At 42.4% G+C, this 16,879-nt stretch overlaps 1 protein-coding gene across 1 annotated transcript in view; it reads left to right on the top strand.

Moving 5' to 3' along the window:
- The window catches only part of C1H3orf52 (chromosome 1 C3orf52 homolog), a 92,863-nt gene that overhangs the window by 36,421 nt on the left and 39,563 nt on the right, over positions 1-16,879 (top strand). The window lies entirely within an intron of this gene.

Here is a 16,879-nt window from a genome sequence, read left to right as displayed (position 1 = left end):
TAACTAAAGGGAAGCAGATCATATTTTCAAAATAAATTCCATGGGAATGTTCTGAGCTACTACTGCCACAACAACAACAACAAAACAAAAAACAAAAAACAAAACAAAAAAAAACCTAGGGGTTTTGCCTGTTTTGTGGCTGGGCAATTGTCAGTCTCACCCAACTCTGCCTTTGGCCACTTTGTGTCACTGCATTTTGTCCAGCCTAGGGACAAGTCGTGTTGATGCAAGGCGTAATTTCTCCTAACAGATAGGAATAAAGGCAAGAGGAATTCCACCTTCCTGCTCACCTCTCACTTAGATAAAACTGGCTCTGGGTAATGTGTCTCTCTTTATAAAGCAAATGTAGCCTGCACCTCTCAGCTTTGGGATCTTTGACCCTGACCTTAGCTGGTTTGGGTTAAGATTTTAACTCATGTAAAAAGTGTCCTATTAAAGAGATGGATAGATAGATAGATAGATAGATAGATAGATAGATAGATAGATAGATAGATAGATAGATAGATAGATAGAATAAAGGTTCTTCAGGCTATATAAAATGTCCATGTTTCTGTTTTGGCATGCTATGCTACTTCAGAGGTGTCTTGTTTTGGTATTTTATTCTGCCTAGATACTGGGTTCCTGTTCCTAAGAGAGCAGTAAGATGCCAGCAAATTGGTCCAAACAGCTCTGGCTGAAGATATGACTTTGAAGTGTTTGTCTTAGATATTTTACAGGCTCTGGCTGAAACAGGAAGAATATTCTTCTTGTGAAACCAGTGCTGGCTGAGGCATGGGACTAAATTAGTACAGTGAAAAGAAACTTTGTTTTGGTGATATACCTTTGAAAGCATCATTCATCAATTCTCTGTTGTGTGACCCAGGGGGAATGATTCATCTAAAATACCACACCAGTAAATCTTCTTATGAAATCAGACATGAGAGAAAATAATGTTTTTCATTCCGTTTTCAGCACTGAGCCCCTGGAAACAAAAGAACTGCACTAATTGATAGCATTTTTCTCTTTTATAAATGAGACTATCTAGCCAGGCAGATACAAATCAAGTGTATTTTTGTTTTCTCAGTACACCAGAAATTGCTCATGTTTTTGGAAACCACACAAAGGGCTTTCTGATATCTCTGCTGCTTTCATCTTTGGACCTGTGTGAAAGTAGCACCGAATACTTGTCCAGCTCTTTGTGGATGGACTCTGTTCTAGTCTGCTCAACTTTGAGAAAAGCTACCTGAAATTTGTGGGAAGCCTGAGAGAATCTCCAGTTTAAGACCCTTACACAATACAGATTTTTAAATTCACTAATGTGTCAGAAGCTGTGGTTCTTAACCACCCTAAGGAAAAGGCAGCTTTGTCTAGTAAAAGAGCACTTGAAATTGTACATGAAAGGCTAAGATGGAATGAAAACCTTGCAGAAAAAGAACCCTACACTTTTTAGTTAAAAAAAAATAATATCAATCAGAGTATTTTATTTGACATTATCCTTTAGGTAAATTACAGAAAGCCCAGGTCTCATCACAAACACCCAGGCTTACATTTCAGTTTAAAGAAGTCAATTTGTCTTGAGTTTTCCTTGTTTACAGGAATGTAGTTATTTTCATAAATGAGACTGTAGTGAATTTTAGCTGCCCATCATCTGAGTAACAAGAAATATCATTGTTTGTTGTAGGTTTCTCTCTAAATACCAGAAATTATACACAAAGAGGAAAAAGGGAAAATGTCCTAGTGTAGTTTTCTGAGAATCTTTTCATAACTACTTTAATTTTAAGCATATTAAGTATAGAGTGCCTACTTTCTAGGATTTATTAACAGAAATAAGGTGTCAGTTGTTTACTCAATACTTCAGTATTTGTGTATATAACTTCAACCTTTCTTTTTGGAAGTCTGTATTGTAACAATTTCCGACCACATCAAGACAATTGGAAGATGTTGTTTGGAATCTAGCTCAGGCTGCACAGGGAAAACAAGACCTTTGCTGCATCACTAAGAGAAGGTGCTGAGCCCCCTGCAGGCTCCACTGGGCTGGAAACCTCCTGATTAGGATGCAGAAGAAAAAGGGGTCACATCCTGGGTCACAGGTAATAACATCCCACACTAAAAGGATGTGATGTACCAGGCTCTCCAGTGAGCTCTGCCCCAGCAGAAGGATTTTGTGGTCATCATACAGGTTTAATTCCTCTAGTCTCAGCTTTGTGACTCTGTATCACTCTGCTGTGAATCTGACAGACATGGGTTGGGAGGCTTGAAAAAACTGAAGCCAGAAACTGCCAAGGAACAGCATCAGTCATCAACAGTGAGACAGGTGTTTTCCCTGAAAGGTGAGCCAGAAGGATTGGGAGCCCCCTACTTGATTCCCTACAGCTTCCTTCATCCCCTTAGCACATTTATTCTTTCTTTGCTTTTTTTCTGGTCCATGACATGATGCTGAACCATCACACAGTGCAATATCTTCCTCAAAAAACGAATTTGTCCTTTGTATTCTTGTTGCTTGACTCAGCCACCTACTTTGCCTCTTCTGGTTGTTCTATCTCCCTGGCTTTGTTCTGTCTTACCACACCTTTGAAAATGCTGTGCCACCTACCTGGATCACCTCTCATCTGCTGGGCACCTCTAGTTTTTCTCCATCCAGGGTTGTCTTAGGGCTGAGCTGGGAAGTGGGAGCTAGAGAGGGAGGAGGGAAGGAGAGAAAAGAGCAAAAGGGCACGCACAGAGACCAAAGGCAGGGGAAGGATCTCAAAGTGGAGCCATACGGGAAAATAATATTCCCAGAAAAACTCTCAAGTTGGCAACTTGTTAGAAAACTTAGGCCTTGGCTGCTTCCAGGAGCAAAACTTCTCCCAAAATTAGCTTTGTAACATGCATGCTACCTGCAATCTGTAGGTAGCTCTCTGTGGCCTGTCATTTCTGCAGGCATCAGCAAATAATTAATTTGAGGAGTTTGGCCAGTTGGACAACAAAGCCACAGAGATACTTTGTAAAACTAATTTGAGGAGTGCTTAGAAAGAGAACTCATTAAGACTGAGCAACTGTTCTGTTTCGTGAAGTCTGCAGAGATAATTAGCAATGGATGGGAGCAGTTTGCACTCCTTTCTGTCCCTTGATGGCCAGCATATGACATGAGGCTGGCTATGGGTAAAGCAGCCAGGGAAGATAAAGACTGAGCACAGCAGGGAGCTGATCTGCAGGAGGGGGTCTGGCTCTGGATATCACCTTGTTCCTCAACTGATTTCTGATAAAATTCCCATCACTTCCTAACAGAAGTACACATGTTACCAATAGAAAATGAGGGGAATGAGCCTTTCTGGTGATAACCTGCTCTCATGGCACTTTCTAGTTGAATGTCTGCCCCTCTTGGAGTCTGGCCTTGCAGTCAAAATTTCATTTTCTCCTCACCCCTTTATCACAGGCTGTGACCAGGAGCAGGATGCCTCTTGGTCTCTGACAAAACTGAAAATAACAAACATGAACCATCAGAAATGGAGGGAAATACAGTGCTGTAAAGCTGCTGATGAGCTGTCTTTCTCTTCATTAGTAATTGTCTTATTTGGCATCAGCAGAAAATTAAAGACCAAAAGAGAGAAATCCCCAGAAAGTTGCCTTTTCAATTTAAGCATAGGGCAATTAAGCAAAATTTGAAACTTTTTTTTTTGCTTCAGAAAGTAAAAATTAAGTAATTAATGTGACACTCTCCAGTACTCACAGTCCAAACATGTTTTATCTGAAAATTTAAAAGCATTAAGGTCTGGCTTGGACAAACAGTCCCCTTTGACTGTTCTGCTTAAACAAACAACTGCATCTTCCAACAACTTTGATAAATGACTGGAAAGAGAAAAACAGTTCGCTTATTTGGGTGAGCAAAGTTCAGGAACTGCACAAAAGAAAAAGCAAAAGCTGGGGATGGGGCATGTAGGAAACAAGTTGGACAGATTCTGTTTCTGTAATCTGACCTGGTGCCAGGACCTTCTAGAGATGCTAGTGCCATTTCTGTATGTTGTCATTCTGTCTGTATGTAAGTTTTGCTCCACAACACACAGCTGGCCAGTAGGATCCTTGCCCAGGTAAAAAATGCAGTGAGGTTCTGAGGATAAAGGTTCTTGCTGTAATCAAAATATCTGAGCTCATTTTGTTGCCTGGACAACAAAGAACTTTTAGAAAGGAAGAACTGGTCGTTATTTAGGATGACTGCACCAATCTCCCTTCTTATAGAGGAGAGAAATTGAAGAAGTACCTCCACAAAACTCTTTACATGTGTAACCTACCACTGATGCCTGCACCTGGATCTGCTTTCCCATCTCCAACCAGGCTCTGGGGATTGATGGAAAAGAGCAGATCTGTTCTGCTATGTCTATTGTGTCCTGGGTGCAAGATACACATTGCAGTGGTTGGTATTGGTGCTGGTTGCATAATGTTTGCTACACTGTTTGCTTGGGGCAGTGATGTGCTGCCCTCATGCAGCTGCCTGTGTGCACTGAGCATATTCACTTCCATGGGCTCTTTGGCCTTTCTGAGCCAGGAAAGTTCCCTGTGTGAGCTCAGCAGCATCAGCTGCATCCTCTCTTGTCCACACCTGTCCTTTCTCATCCTGAGATCCTTCTGCCAAAACCTCTGATTGTTGTTGAGATTTCTGAGTTTGTTACTAAAGAGTCTGGATTTTCTTGGCAATTCTGACCCTGGCAAAGGAGACATAAGTGAGTTGTCATTACTTTTTCTGCTCCATGTCATAGAGTTTGCTCTGGAGCATCTCTCAGCCAGCACCTGGGCATTCACTCCTAGCCCAAAATGCTTCTGCCTTGCTGGCACTAGGGACACTTCTACTACCCTTCTGCCCAAAGCAGAAGTCTGAACACAGACTGATATTGCTTTTCATATTTTCCTGTAAAATAGGCTTCTCCCTTTCTTGCAGAAAGCCTGTGTAGAGTGCAATGGGTATCCTGCTGTAAGTACAGCTTGGAACCTCACATGATGCGTGATCTCAGCCCTGGGTTGCTGTGGGGGCAGGAGCTGCACTGTGCAGTTTTACCAAGAACCCCTGGGGCACAGGTGAACTTACTGGGTCCTTTTTGTAGATGTTCAGAAGAACACAGTCATCATCATATCAATATTAGCAGCTGTGTTGCTCTTACTGGTCTTGAAATATTGTGTCATGAGACTAAATAACAGCAGAAGGAACAAGTAAGAATAGTTTCCCTTTTCTTGAAAATGAGGTGCCTTGCCTCTGTTCACCTAGCAATTTTCCTTTCTCTTTCTTCATGGTATTTTTATGTATCTCTTCTGGAAACCCATCTAGCTGGTAACAGCTTCTTTAAAATAGCACAATTCACTCTAAATGACAAGGGGTATTCTGAGCATCCTGTGACTAATCGATGGTGTGGGGTTTTTTTCCCAGGCAGCAGACACACCCAGGTGCACCCAGAACTCCTGCAAAGGAGTCAGGCTCACAGCAAGATCTAAGTGAAAGAGCCTCTCTGAGTCTGCAGGCACCGAAAGACCAGCACATCACTAATAAAAACGAAGTAACACAAACACCCAAGGCTTCTAGTGATTATTCACATCCTCCATTAGAGGTCTCTGTTTGCCACGTTCTTTGCTGCATGGGACAGGCACACTGGGAAGATGACACAACGTGCACCTCTAGCAACCGTCAGGAAAAACTGCTTAAAGTTTTGCACCACTGCCCTGGAGGGTGAAGCAGAAGAGTTAGCCAAAGTTATTTAGGTGTAAAGGCATGAAAGAGGCACTGGATATCAACCTTCTGGACAAGGCCAGGGAGCCCTGCAGAGCTTGGGTGCTGTTAAGAGCAGCCTCACACAGAGGTTTCCCCACAAGGGTCTGCCCTGCCCTCCTCCTGGTGCAGACTCAAAGGTGCTTTGGAGGGCTCCTAGCATCCACAGACAAAACCAGTAATTGGTCACAGTTGGGAATCCCTCCCACTAGACACTTTGCTTTGACCTCCTATGTGTTCCCTATTTTCCCTGCAAGCTCCTGGTACTCCTGTGCTGTAACTGGGAACCTGTTGTGGTTTGACACTGGCCAAACACCAGGCACCCATGGAAGTCATTTCTTACCCTCTCCTGCTACACCTGGGCAGAGGCGAGGGAAAAAAATTTAATGAAAGTCTCATGACTTGAAATAAGGACTAAGTTGAGAAAACAGGGCAAAATTGGTTCAAGTTAAGAGGTATAAGGTAAATTTATTATTAACAGAGTCAGGGGAAAATAATGTACAAGTAAAATAAGCCTTTAAAACACCTGGTTTTCCCCCCTTCCTCTCCCTCTTTCCCACCAAAACACAGGGAAACAGGGATGGGGATTTTGGTCAGTTTGTCACCTAAGACCTTTTTCTGTTCACTCAGGGAGAGCTATGTCATGGGATCCCTCCCATGGGAGACAGTTCTCATGAACTGTTCCAATCTCACAAGCAGCAGTCCTGCCAAAACTGCTGCATTGTGAGCCTTTCCCACGGGCAAACAGTTCTCCCAAAACCGCTGTGGTGTGGGTCACTCATCCACAGGGTGCAGTACTCTAAGGACAGACTGCTCTAATTTGGAATCAAGAGCCTTCCCTCTCTGTCCCTGGAATCAAGGGCCCTCTCTCTCTATCCCTGGAATCAAGGCCTCTCTCTCTCTATCCCTGGAATCAAGGCCTCTCTCTCTCTATCCCTGGAATCAAGGCCTCTCTCTCTCTATCCCTGGAATCAAGGCCCCTCTCTCTATCCCTGGAATCAAGGCCTCTCTCTCTGTTTGGTCTCCCACTGGATCACAGCTTTCTCTGGCATCCACCCGCTCCAGCACGAGCACTTTTCCCCTGAGCTGTGAGTGGATCTCTGCATCCCCTGTGGATTTCATGGATTACAGGGGGACAGTTTGTTTCACCATGATCCTCACCATGGCCTGCAGAGGAATTTTGGCTCTGACACTTGTAGCACCTCCTCCCCTTTTCCCACTGACCCTGGTGCTGCCATGTTGTTTTCCCTCACATGTCCTCACTTCCTCCCCTTCTCTGGCAGAAGACAAACTGCTGCTCGTGGGTGCCACTGCCCTCAAGTGCCACCAGTTCAGAGGCCCCTGCAGGATCCCGCAGTGCTGAGAGGTTTGATCTCGTTCGGGTTCCCGCTCGCCGTGTTCCCCACAGGCCCTGCGGCCTCCGTGCCGGGGCAGTGGCAGCGCTGGGGCTGGCGCTGTTTGACCCTCTCTTCATGTGGGGCTGGGAAGGGGCAGCTGCCACTGTCACCCCTGTCCTTCTGCCCAGGGGCTGCCTGGGGCGGCCGGGCAGGCAAGGCTGGCCACGGTCACACCGGCACGGTGACGGCCACCGCCGCGCCTCGCCACCCCTGGGAAAAACTCTGCATGTGCTGTTTTGAATTTCTTCTTAAATATTCTTAAATGTGCCATCACAGAGGCAATACCAACCTCTCCAATTGGGCCGGCAGCATGTCCATCTTCAGAGCCATCAGAGATTGGCTCTGTCAGACATGGTCACAGCTCCTAGCAGCTTCTCACAGAAGCCACCTACATGGCCCTTTCTCACTACCAAAAAACAGGCTGTGCTAGATCAGCACAAAACCCTCTTGTCTATTCATCACTTCTCTCTTCCAGGTAGTGTGGAGCTCTGCAGTGATTATCACACCATTCTGCTGGGTCTCTTGCAGAAGCAGACACCAGGCTCCCTGCTTCACAAAAAGCTGAAGAGAAACCTGGGATTGGGAAAAAAGTGGAGGCACTTGTTTTTGGAGGAAGGAGAGAACCTGAACAGCAGCTTCCAAAGTGAGTTGGAGAGTGGACCTGCTGGTTATCCATCAAGGAGTTTGGCTACTTTCCCATGAAGAACAGAGAAGCAATGGCAGGTGAAGGAGTCCAAGTGGCACCCAGCTGGTCCCCAGCCCAGCAGAGGAAAGAGAGACACCAACCATCTCCAAAAGCCCAGAGAAGCATGGGGTCCCATGGCATGATCAATAGCCCACACTAAAGTCTCAGGAAGGAGCAGCTTGCACAGGCCCCTCCCAGGGATGTCCCAGGAAATCCTAAGCCCTAGGGTCTATGTGGGAAACCCATCCAGATGAGTCCATCAGTGGCCTTTTGAACTCAAGGCATCACTGCCTAAGGGCTGTGGATACATGATACTTTGCAAGTGAAGAGCATTTGGGGATTGCACCAGACTGTTATGGGATTCTTAGGGGAGGAGTCAAACATGAGAAAGGGAGGAATCAAGGACACCTGGGAATAATTAGCCTGGGAAAATGGATAGATGAAGGAATATAAGAGTCTGGTTTCATTTTTGCAGGAGGCTGGTCAGTACATATGTGTGGGCTGGCCCAGTGCTCTGTCACCACAGTCTGTCCTGCCTTCTCATTAAACTCCCTTTCTAACTCTTCTCCTGGGTGAGGGGCACCCCAAAGTGTGTGCGTGTGTGTAGGCGATCCTAATGTCATCAACTGGGCCAGAACCAGGGGCCCCATGTGGCTGGGTGCCAGCTGAGGGACCTGAGTGAGAGAAGCCAAGTGCCAGCCAGCAGCCTGGACCAGGGTCAGAGCCTGTGTGTCCCTGGTGTGGCACCTGGAGCAAGCAGGAGTAGAGCCAGACTAGCTGGTGAGTAGGGGATATGTCCCAGGATGCTCTTTAGTGTCTCACAAGCAATCAGGCAGAAGGATCTGTGCTGTAGATGGGCCAAGACCAACAGAGCTAGGCCAGGATTGGTATATGGAGGAAAAAAGAAAAAAGAAAAAATTGGAAAAAAAATTTTTTTTCAAGGCCTTGATCTGAGAAAGTTCCCCTCCAGCTCTGTGTGTCATTAACAAGGTGTCTCAGAGGTGTGCTTCCAATGTATTTGCAAAGGCTTCTCTGACAGCTTCTGTGGCAGTGCAGCATCAGCACAAAGCACTCTGTGGGATAACCACCCAGTGAAAAGGAATTGTATCTTACTTAGTCAAGAATGTTGAAGTCCCCTGAACTTTGTAAGGAGTCATGCCCTAGTTAACTGAAGAATTTAATTAAGTGCGTTTAACTCAGTAGAACATTAAAAGAAGATTAAAAACCTGAGAAAATTAAGAAATAGCTGAACTTGAACCTGCAGAGACCTTTACACCTCAGATAACCTAATGAATAGAGATTTGTTCCGCTACGGAAGCAAATTCAATAGAGAATTGTTTAGGTAAGAGGAGATCTGGATTATCTTTAACTAGTGTCATGGTAGTGACTCAGTAGAGTAAGATGAAAAACTAGCAGAAGTGAATTGTTTGTGTGCTGGGAGCTGCCAACACAGGAGAGTCATCCAGAGGACAGGTGATGAAAACAATAATGAAGACCTTCTGATGAAGTAACAAAGCCCCCTAATCAAAATAATAACAGGACACTATGTGGCAGCCCTGCTCCATGCCAAGACAACATTGGAAGAGATGCCTTGGATGTAATGGCTGGGCAGACTCTGAGAGGGGCTGTAAGGAAATACTAAATGTGACAATGTATTTAAACCTCAGGGAACTGTGTCTTATGGGACATGCTCATGGCAAAAAAATTCCCAGAATGAGTCCAGCACTGTCATAATGGAATGCCCTATTTAACAGAATTTTGCTGTTGGACTTAAGTTCCTTAATTCACTAGTTGGAGAAATCCTCAATTGACTCACTGAAGGGAAAAAACACCTTCAGTGAGTTTTCCATTAAAATATTAACTTGCCATTAAAATATTAACTGTGCTTTTCCTCTTTGGAATTTTGAATTGTCTTTCAGTATCCAACAATCCCATCTCTGGTGTTATAAACGACGATATAAATACTGACTTTCACATTTATGTATTAGTTTTTACAAGTTATTATTAATTCTAATGATTTTGATATCAAAAAATTTGTAATCCCTTTTAACTGCTTTTTGATATAGTGTTATCTGTCTGCTTTTCTGTGCACCGTATAGCTTATATAAATAGTAATGTGGTAAAAATAACTTAGGCCTTCACATAATATTAAAATAGAGACTATATAATATTAAATGCTTTTGTTTTTGTAGCTAACTGGCAATATTGAAATAGCTAATGTTGATCAAAATATTTGTAAAAATGTCTAGAATGTCTGTATGATAAGATAGCATTGAAGAGAACCAGACAAATAACACAAAAGAGCAAGGAGAAAATCTACCACTGACCCTCAACTATCAGTAACTGTCAAACCACAGACCAACAAAATAAAATACAAGAGTCTCAAAATCACATCTGCATTGTAGCATGTACTCTAAGAAAATTAGGTCAAGGGTTGAACTAACAAAGAATTCTCAGATCATGTAAACTCAGAGCAATGTGCGAATACAGATAACATTCATTACTATGTTGTTGAAGTTAGGCTGGGAGGAGATTAAAACCTTGGCCTAAGGTCATGGGAAAACCCTTTTTAGTCATGGTAAGCAAAAGGCTCACTCCCAAGATCCCCCTGTTCAGCTATGTAGATTGCTACTGGAAAATTCTCAGCTCTCTTTGTTACTATTGGTTACTTTGCACTGCAGAAATTGTAATATTCTTAATTGCTCTTTCGCATGGGATCTCTCCCTCAGATCCCACCTTAACTCCTTGCTGCACCCAAGTGTATAAATATCCCTGCTCTACCCTGGACCCTGCTATTTTCCAGTTCATTCCCAGTACAGTGCACGCCTTCCAGTTTGTTGTTTTCACCTCATTAAAGTTCTGTTTCTGAACAATTGGATCAAAGCTGTCTCTCTCCATAAAGCCACTAGAGCCATTTCCTGGGGAAACCACCAGTCTAGGCTCAGATCAGAGGGTTTCATCATGCATTTGACCAATGCATGAGAAAGTATATAAGAGGAGTTGTTATATTTAATGGTGTGCTTCTGGCAGTTTGTCAGGCACCCTAGGACAGGATATTATCCCTTTTATCCCTTATTAAATTTTTCAAAATTTTAAAGAGTGAGCTTTGTTTCTCACAGCTGGTATCAAGGAATTACAACCACCATATCCAAAGTCATTCCATGATGAAATGACTTGATGAGGATTGTTCAGCAGCAGGCCCTGACTATGGTTGTTGGAAAAGATGTTGAAAGGGACTGATGAAGAAACTGAGCACTGGATATCAGTTCTTCTTTCATCTCCTGGAGAAAGAGGTCTTTCAAAGGGCCAGGGAAAGAAATGTGGAAATATTCCCAAGTCTGTCCTCCATGCTTCCAGGCTGGCCAGCAATGTGTAAAAGAAGGTGCAGTGCTAGAGCATGTGCAGATAAATTCATGATGCCAGAGGTCCAAAAGGAGATAGAAGAATGCTATAACTTTATTCAAATGAAGGGGAGGGCCATGGGACAGTTCTCCTGAGGTGTCTCAAGTTGTTGAAGAGTATAGCTGTCTTTTTATCCTAATTTCCTACCTGTATCACCCTCTCCCTTTCTCCATTGGCTGAGGTACTTGGAAGGTAGAGACTTCAGGATATGACATTCACTACATGTTCCCTTCTAACAGGTACAGAACCCCCTTTCTGTCTTTGTTCTTCTTTTCTAGGTTCAAGAATTTAACAAGGCCTTGGTTGAGTAACATTCCGTATCAATTAGTAACTATCTTGTCTCTGTCTCTTGCCTTGTCTCTTACTGGTTTTTTTGTAAAGCCAAATTCCTCCCCTTCCTATAAATGAGAAATGGGAATGTCAGCCATTTGATAACACCCAGGAAAGCAGCCAGACTGCCCAAATTCCTCTGACAAATTGTGCCCAGTGTTGCCTCCCCACACAGCAGGATTTTATGCAGCTGAGCTTCTTGGTGAATGAACCTTTAGAAAGTAACCTCAGGCTTCTTAGCCAAGGGATCTTTAGAAGTCAATCTCAAGTGATGTTTTAAGCAAGAGTTGCTCAGTTGCAACTTGGTATTCCTCAAATGAGAGTTACCTGAGACTTATTATTTTTATGCTTATTATCTTTTTTTTTCTTTTTTTTTCTTTTTTTTCTTTTTTTTTTTCTTTTTTGAAAATTTATCTGTGTATTATTTTCATGGTTATCATCGATATGCATGTGCTCTTCCACTGTGGCTATAATTGGAAGTCATCAATGTATGTGTATAAACATAACACAAGATGATGTTTGAGCTCCATTTTTCAAAGTTAACTTATTTTACTGGGAAGTGGAAATTGTGGAGAGAAAATGTGCAGACTCAGTACAGTGAGTGGTCCATTCACTGCTCATAACTGCACCAGAGTGCGAAACTTCTGTCACTGTGGTGTGGTTTGTTCTGCTCTCTTACACACCTGCACATATACGTATTTTCTAGTAAAGAACTCTTTCTCCTTTTCATATATTTTTGCTTCAAAGCCCTGTAATTTTGAAATTATAGTAATTTCAAGGAATGGGTCAGCTTTCTGTTCCAGGAAGGTTCCCGCCTTCCTTGGCAGACATTTGTCTTTTAAACCAAGACATTATGTCACCAAAAAACTGGGAAATAAATTATACAAGAAGTATTCTAGGTTAGAAAGCAAATGATAATTTATTTTTAAAAACAATAAATCATTATTAAAAATCATATTTATTCATAATAATATAACATGTTTGGTAACTATCAACGATGGAGGGAGGGGGACATCCAAGTTTGGGCCAATTATTGAGTATACAAGGCATTTATATAGGGTTTTACTTGTATGGCACTTATATAGGGTTCTTTTTCGGTAACAATTTCCCATGATTTACACATTCTTCATGACATGACTCACCTGGTAACGTTATCTTACACAAAATTCCCATCATGTTTCCTGGGCACTTCTTGCACAGGGTGCATTTTTCTGTGTTTGTCTCTCCCACGGTTTCTGCCTGATTTGGCCTAAGATATCAGGCCCCTTTATTAGTTCTGTTGTCCTCTGTGTTTTATTCCCTATAGCAACAAATTGCCCCTTTGAGACTTTAATATAATTTCTTCATAGTCTCATATCCATTTACTCTATTGATCTAGTCTATACAGCAGTATATATTTCAACAAGTGATCAAGTTCATGAGTAAGATCACCACAGTCACTACAAGCAGTTGTTTCATCCACCTTAAATTGGGGAGCCACCTTCACACCAGTGTTGATGGTTAGCAGCACCTGACATGGTCCCTTCCCCTTTCCTTGGAGAGGCTCTTCATTCCAGGTTTTGAGGTAATTTCCAGATTGGTACAGTCTCCAGATTGGTACAGATGAGCTGTGATATTCAGTGTCATGGGTGCTACCAGCACAAGGTATCTGTGGAGAGAAAACAACACCTTCCCATGGATTTAATATTTTCTGCTAGACTCTGGTTCACTCAACCGAGGTCTCCATGGAGTGCAAAAGCCCCACTTTAACATTTTAGCTGGGCTTTGTGCTATTTCAGCAGTGATGTGAACTTCTGTCTGGTGACATTCCCACTCACACTCCAAATCTCGGGATAATTTTCTTTACCAAAATCTTTACCAGCTTTGTTAGTGCAACAGGAAGAACCTTCTGGCCATCCTGAAGAAGTATCTTCCATTACCAATAAATACCTGCTTTTGACATGGCAGCTCAGCAAAACCTATTTGCCAATAGTCTCCTGGACAATTTCCTTTCTTAACAGTCACAGGTGTAAGCTATCTAATTTGATGTGGCATTGGTCTTTAAGTGTTTGGCACTTTTTAACAAGGCTTTTTGTGGTAACAGTCATTCATATGTTCAAAACCTGAGGCTTCATTGCTTCTACCAGAGACTCTTCCTCAGTGAGTTACCATATGTTCTTCCCCTGTGATTTTTCCTCATAAGGTGTTGGGGAATCACTACTTCTTCACTGGATATAATCCACCATACTTCAGGACTCTTTTCAGCATCTAACAATTCTGCCAGTTTCTCATCTGTGGGCTGTTAATCAGAAACTTGCGTGTCCAAATACTGTTATTTCTCAGGTAAGACCAGCGGGACATCCCCACCAGCAGCCTCCTTTGCTGCTTTGTCAGCCAGACAATATCCAGTATTTGCTGGGGTCTGTCCAGACTGATGAGCTTTACGATGCGTTAATGCCACCTTTCAAGGTAGCTGCACCCCCTCTAACAATCTCTGTATTATTTGTCCATGTTTCACAGGTTAACAGCTCTCTTTCCAAATGGCTCCATGGGCATGGACCACTCCAAAAGCAAATTTTAGGTTGTCCATATATTTACAATCTTATCCTGTGAGAGCTCCAATGCTCTTGTCAATGTAATCAGTTCTGCTTTCTGAGCTGATGTGTTGGAGTAATAGCTTCAGCTTCTATCACCTCGTGCTAAGTTACCACTGACTTACTTGGCTTTTTGGATTCCATTTTTCACAAAGCTGCTCCCGTTCACGAAGAGTTTTTAATTCGTGTCTTCCAAGTTCTGTACATCATCTCAGTGCACCGTTCAGTGGTCTGCAAACAATCAGGGGCAAATTCCTTTCATTATGAGTCAGCTGTTAAGAACAGTGCTGGATTCATCTTAGCTACTTTTAACTCCACGTCATCTAGTTCTAGCAGTACCATCTGGTCTGTTAACATTCTGCTTGGTGATGACCAGTGTCCTTCTTTTTATTCCAACACCGCTACAAAAACAGTCAGTTGCTGCCCCAGGGTTTTTTTGCTTTTTTTTCCCTTCCTTACCAGGAGATTAATATTACAAGAGATGGGGCAATTGAGAGACATTGTAAGAGATGGTTTATTGCCTTGTGGCATCAGCCTCATAGAAGGATGAGATATTAAAGGTGTTACATCCAATGCCATAATATCAGAAGCCACTTAATTCTTAGTCACAGTGCCTTATGTCGATTTTTTTAGCCTATCAAATACTTCTAGAAGTTTGCTATCATCTTTTTACACCAATGATTAATTGCTTTGCTTTTTATTTATTTATTTATTTATGGATTTGCCGCAATGCATCATCTTTCAACCAATCACATAACACTTCACAAACATACATTGATAAATCTTGAACTTCTAACTAAGTTTATAACAGATTCTTTTGCTAAACTTTAAAATCTTTTACTATCTTACTTAACCTATTGCTTTGCTTACACAGTACATATCTCTGCTTAAAACATATTTCGACTTAAACTACAAACATATTCTTGTTTTATGTCTGTTTCACTTTAATGCTCTAATTCACCAAGCCTCCTCCAAGGTCTTAGGTCAAACATTGTGTCCATCTCTATCTCTGAGCCTGCATGCACAAGGCTCTGAGAGCTCTGGTGCCTGTATTTCCCACACTTTCTGGATTTGGAAGACGGCTGCCACTACTGTCCTGAGGCAGGCTGACCATCCTTTGCTTTTCTTGGATGCCATCTGTTGTATCAATATTCCAAATTCTGCCCCCCCCCCCCCTTATTAGGCTTTGTTCTGCTAACACAGCTTTCACTCCTAATTATTGTACATGTTCCACGCTGCTTCTAAAAACTTACTCAAATCCCTAGGAGTAACATATCCAATCATCATATACCTTTGCAACTTTCTCCATGTCTTCTCTACAAGTTTGTGCTATGCAACTAAACCCTTCCTTGGTTTCCAAACCCAAAATCCTTTCTTCTACTCCTCCATCAGCTAGATCATTCATGCCTCTTTTCCCTGCAGCTGGAGGAAAGTCCCCAGCTCATACCTTATCTGCTCTCCAGCCCCTCTTGTCCCCTTGTGGCTGTCATGGGTCCTCACGAACCCTCTCTTCCATAACCATACTTCATACAGCATTTCCCAATACTACAAGCCCAGCAGCATTGTTTAGGCTTTTTTCTTGATCTTTTTCTAAAACTAAAATCACTTAAGGACCCCTTAATAACAAGTAACACTATGTGTGTGTGTGTCTATGTGTGTGTCTGTGTGAGTGTGTGTAATACATACAACACTTTAACAATTATGGATTCCTCATCTCCTACTACCTGTTGCAGCAGGGAATGTCATCCCCCACCTCCTTGATCCTTTGTCTGCCCTGTTATGGGCTAAAGCTTTCACTACCATGATCACTTTCTTCTTCTTCCAATTCCACACCCACCCCACGCCTTCATACACTGATAATGTGACACCAAAATGGACTCCAGATTTTTTTTTGTGCTTTTATCCCCACCTACATGGCTAACTTTCTCTGCTGGAAAATCTTATGCAGCTTGTGTAGGAGAAATTGTCAGGATCTCAAACTTTAAACAATTTAACCTTTGCTTGTTCTATAGAAGTAAGCTTGAGAGAGAGAGATGTGGTTTGACTGTGATCCCATGGTTGAATCACCAGCAAAATGACAGCTGGTGGCAGATCCTCTGGACCAGGTTAGACCTTTTGTAGACCCATTTGAGCATTTGTGACTTGAAGATGCACTGCCTGACCATGATGATGCTAGTTGATGTGAGCAGAGTCAGGTGTTCTGATATAAACTTCCAGCAGACAGTACATCCTGTAAAACTTACTGTGTTTGGTTTTACTGGAATCTGTGTCACTGACTCCAGTAAACCTTTTTTTTTCCTTTTTGCTGTTAAATAGCAGCAGCTTGGATCAGCTGTTATATATATTATTATAATATAATATATATGTATATATATTTGTCTTAAGCCTGTACAGTTTCACTGGCTAGTAGGTCAAATGGTTCTGCTTATAAGAGGTCAGTAGTCCAGAAATCAAGAGAAGAATGAAGACATTAGTAGTGGAATGTGTCCACCCAGAAGGCAGAAGAAAGAATAAAGGATAGACCTGATTTGTGACAGAAGGTATTTTAAATTGCTCTTTCCACCAGCATGCATGGTTTATAAATAAATAAATAAATAAATAAATAAATAAATAAATAAATAAATAAATAAATAAATAAATAAAGATTAACAAAGACCTCTCTGGATTTTAGGACAAGAGCTCTCTACATACTCTCTTTCTCACTAACTTTAGAGGATTTATCAATACCAGAGAGCCCATGTCACCTTGGCTACCACCAGCTCCAGAGAAGGTAACGTAC

This window comes from Oenanthe melanoleuca, chromosome 1 (genome assembly GCF_029582105.1).
Source record: "Oenanthe melanoleuca isolate GR-GAL-2019-014 chromosome 1, OMel1.0, whole genome shotgun sequence".
Classification (NCBI taxonomy): Eukaryota; Metazoa; Chordata; class Aves; order Passeriformes; family Muscicapidae; genus Oenanthe; species Oenanthe melanoleuca.
Note: the sequence above shows the minus strand (reverse complement) of the source record. Positions and strands in the feature narration are given on the sequence as shown.